The sequence below is a fragment of the Scyliorhinus canicula genome, unplaced genomic scaffold (genome assembly GCF_902713615.1).
Source record: "Scyliorhinus canicula unplaced genomic scaffold, sScyCan1.1, whole genome shotgun sequence".
NCBI classification, from domain to species: Eukaryota; Metazoa; Chordata; class Chondrichthyes; order Carcharhiniformes; family Scyliorhinidae; genus Scyliorhinus; species Scyliorhinus canicula.
Window position 1 is genome coordinate 22,501 of NW_024055944.1, and position 4,818 is coordinate 27,318.

Genomic DNA, 4,818 nt, shown 5'->3' on the forward strand with positions numbered 1-4,818 from the left:
GGCTTAGAGCAGACTGATTAGTTAGACTGAATTACTGTAGCAAGATTAGCAGGAGAGTCGAACTCAATAGAGAATTGTGCTAATGGTTCAATAAATCACATTGAACTTACTTCAACGTCTGGAGTATCTTTTGGTCAAAGCTGCATCGAGTTGCAGCCTGTGTTATCCCAGAGTACATAACACATCAGGGGTGACCATCATCTTGAAGGTCGCCGGGAGCGAATGTCCTCACCCATAATCCCGCGGTGTCAGGTGGGCCATGATCTGGCCGATATGTCGCAGTGTCTCCGTGCTCAGCCGGAGTCTCCGACGGGATACCCCCGGCAGGTCCTCGAATGACAGGCGGTGCCGGAACACACGAGGCCTCGTGCGGGGCTTCCTTCCCACCCCCTCCTCGGCCTGTCGGGCGGCCGGCTCCCCAACCTGTGCAGCCACAACACTCCCCTTTGCAGACTGTCCTGCTGCTGTCCGCTCTGTTGCTGCCCGCTTCATCCTTCCCACTCCATTGCTGCCCACTCCGCTGCTGCCCACTTCCCTGCTGCCCACTCCACTGCTGCCCACTCCACTGCTGCCCACTCCGCTGCTGCCCACTCCCCTGCTGCCCACTCCACTGCTGCCCACTCCGCTGCTGCCCACTCCACTGCTGCCCACTCCACTGCTGCCCACTCCACTGCTGCCCACTCCACTGCTGCCCGCTCCCCTGCTGCCCACTCTGCTGCTGCCCACTCTGCTGCTGCCCACTCCGCTGCTGCCCACTCCACTGCTGCCCGCTCCCCTGCTGCCCACTCCATTGCTGCCCACTCCGCTGCTGCCCGCTCCACTGCTGCCCACTCCGCTGCTGCCCACTCCACTGTTGCCCACTCCCCTGCTGCCCACTCCATTGCTGCCCACTCCGCTGCTGCCCGCTCCACTGCTGCCAACTCCGCTGCTGCCCACTCCGCTGCTGCCCCCTCCGCTGCTGCCCACTCTGCTGTTGCCCACTCCACTGCTGCCCACTCCACTGCTGCCCACTCCGCTGCTGCCCACTCCGCTGCTGCCCACTCTGCTGCTGCCCACTCCGCTGCTGCCCACTCTGCTGTTGCCCACTCCACTGCTGCCCACTCTGCTGTTGCCCACTCCACTGCTGCCCACTCCAATGCTGCCCACTCCGCTGCTGCCCACCGCTGCTGCCCACTCCGCTGCTGCCCACTCCACTGCTGCCCACTCCGCTGCTGCCCACCGCTGCTGCCCACTCTGCTGTTGCCCACTCCACTGCTGCCCACTCTGCTGCTGCCCACTCCGCTGCTGCCCACTCCACTGCTGCCCACTCTGCTGCTGCCCACTCCACTGCTGCCCACTCCACTGCTGCCCACTCCGCTGCTGCCCACTCCACTGCTGCCCACTCCGCTGCTGCCCACTCCGCTGCTGCCCACTACTCTGCTGCCGTCTCCGCTGCTGCCCACTCCGCTGCTGCCCACTCCGCTGCTGCCCGCTCTGCTGCTGCCCACTCCGCTGCTGCAGATTCCCCCTCCTCTCCAAGCGGCTCCCGCTGATACGGCCACAGTGTATCTGACAGAGCTGTGACCATCACCAGGCGGTCACCATTACTGGTGATACTCCAAGTGCCGTTGCCTGCACGGGGCAGTGAAAGGCCAACGTTTCAGTCTGGTACGTACCCCCCCCCTCCATGCCCATCCTGATTCTATGGGCTACAAGGTTGCCCCGGTTGGCATAGCGGGCTGTACCCTGACATGCCCCTTCCTCACCCACAGGTGCCCACAGACCTGGCCCCCATCCTTGCCGGCTGGGGTAGCGTTGGATGGCATTGCCCTCACTGGGGGCTGCCGTGGGTGTGGCCCTCGGTGGGTGGCAGTCGGTTGGGCGAGGTGTTTGGGGCCGTGGCGGTGGATGGGGTGCCCATACGGCCGGTGTCACGGACCAGGGACGGGGGTGGGTGGACAGTGAGTGCGCAGCAAGATGGCCGCCGTCATGGCGGTCGGTGCCTAGGCACCGCCCCAGCCCTGTTGGGGGGGGGGGGGCACCCCAGCTGCTCGGCCTGTCCCCCCTCTCCCCCAACCCTCGCAAGCTCCCCCCCCCCCTCCCCCACCGTCGCGGCCAGCATGTCCGGTATCCGGGCCGGGAGCCCACAGTCACTCCCACGCCATTTCCTGCCGCCTCTCTCTCGCTCAGCAGCTGGGACGCCAGCTGCACCATTATTGAAACCACAAGTGACCCGGCCCATCGGGGGCGGAGCATCGGCGGAGGGCCGCAGGTGACGTCCCGACGTTCCGACGTCCCGACGGCATACTCCTTCGGAAAAACGGAGCCGCCCACGATTCCAGCAAAAAACCGGATTCTCCGGCCAATCGGCAAACCCGATTTCAGCGATGGCGATCAGAGATTCTGGTGTCAGGACCGCTAATGAAATGCCAACGGCGTGTAAATGCCACGCGGCACACGCCCCGTTTATGTCCGGGTTCCAGCGTATCCCAATTTGCCGTCAAACCTGCGCCTCCCGGGATTTTGGCATTGGGAGGCTGTTCATAACGGAGAAGAAGAAATGGCCGAGGAACTGAATCCGTGCTTGGCTTCTGTCTTCACAAAGGAAGACTTGAATAATGTACCGGGATTTCTGGGAAACAGAAGTTTTAGTGAGGAGCTGAAGGAAATTAGTGTTAGTGAAGAAATGGTTTTGGGGAAAATTAATGTGATTGAAGCTGGACAAATCTCCAGGGCCCGATAATCTCCATCCCGGAGTACCGAAGGAAATAGGCCGAGAAATACGAGAACTATTGGGGGTCATTTTCCAAAATTCTTTGGGCCATGGAATGGTTCCTACCGATTGGAGGGTAGCGAATGTAACCCCGTTATTCAAAAAGGGAGGTAGAGAGAAAACAGGGAACTATAGACCAGTGAGTCCAACATCGGTAGTAGGGAAGTTGCCGGAGTCCATTATCAAGGATACCACAGCATATCATTTGGAAAGCAATGATGTAATCAGACAGTCAGCATGGATTTACAAAAGGAAAATCGTGCTTGACAAATCTACCGGAACTCTTTGAAGATGTAACTAATAGGGTTGACCAGGGAGAACCGGTGGATGTGGTTTATTTAGACTTTCAGAAGGCAAGGTCTCACATAGCAGATTACTAGGTAAAGTTAAAGCTCATGGGATTACGCGTAGTGTCTTGAGCTGGGTAGACAGCTGGTTAGCAAACAGGAAGCAAAAAGTTGGAGTAAAATGGGTCTTTTTCTGATTGGCAGGCAGTGACCAGTGGGGTACCGCAGGGATCTGCACTGGGACATTACATTTGATGATCTGGACGAGGGAACTAAATGTGTTACCTCCAAATTTGCAGATGACCCAAAGTTGGGTGGGAGGGTGAGCTGTGAGGAGGATACAGAGATGTTTCAGTGGGATTTGGACAGGCTGAGTGAGTGGGCACACGTATGGGTGATGCTGCGTAATGTGGATAAATAACAATAATAATAATCACTTATTGTCACGAGTCGGCTTCAATGAAGTTCCTGTGAAAAGCCCCTAGTCGCCACATTCCGACGCCTGTTCGGGGAGGCCGGTACGGGAATTGAACCCGCGCTGCTGGCCTTGTTCTGTATCGCAAGCCAGCTGTTTAGCCCACTGTGCTAAACCAGACATGAGCTTATCCGCTTCGGACGCAAAAATAGATCATTTGAAGGGGACCATAGTTTGAGGATAAGGGACTTTTAGGGCTGAGGTGAGGAGAAATTTCTTCACCCAGAGATCGGTGAATCTGTGGAATTCGCTCCCACAGGAAGCAGTTGAGGACAAAACGTTGTGGAATTTCAAAAAGGAATTAGATACAGCTCTTGGGGATGAAGGGATCGAGGGATATGGGGGGGAAGGCGGGATCAGGATATTGAACTCAATGATCAGCCATGATCAGAATGAATGGAGGAGCAGGCTCGAAGGGCTGAATGGCTTCCTCCTGCTTCTATTTTCGAGGCCTGTGTACCTTACTACAGAAGTGCCAACGATGGTCCTGGGAGGCACTGCAGGCACAGTCCTGCAGTAAAGCTAAGCCACAATTGCTGTCATTCAAATTATTGGCCCATTTCAACACAGAGGAAGAACAGGTTCTGCCTGGAGATGCACACCCTCTCGCGGATTGGGGAGGATATTTCCGCACCCCTGGAACGATGGTACAGAAAGGCCGGTCGGCTAAACATCCAGGACCCTTTCAGATGCTGAGCGGAGATATTCTCAGACTTTCGCCATTGACGAGAGTGGCATGATGGGACAAATGGCCTCTCTCTCTCTCTCTCTCTCTGCTCTATGAGGCTAATATTAAATACAGCAAAGTATGCATGTCAACCCTTCCCAGCTCAATCATTGTTCAGCTCAGACCCTCCACTGATTAATGACAAACCGACACGATTCCAGTTAATGATGGACGCGGTTAATGAGCCGTCCATTCAACCTGTGCAAGGTGGAGCCTACCCGCGTCGTGTGTGTGTGATTATTAACTACAGCAGGCTCGACTTGTTGATACAAAGGGCTCCGGTACCCCAGCTACCTCATTGTGACCGGCAGTACGATGAAAGGACTGCTTTTGCTGCTGGGGTTGCTGCTGCTGACACTAGAACTGAGTGAATGGAAGGCAGGTTAGTATCTCTCTCCTTACACAATGTCCAGAAAGGTTCACATGGGCATCAGGTTGTGCCCAAGATGGTGCCAGTCCTCACCATGGGTGTGTGTGCGTGACTATCTACACCAGAAAGCTCAGGTAAAGAACGTCCATGCTCCCAGTTGGCAAATTCTGAAACAAAATCACCTGAAACATTAGAAGTCCCTTCAGC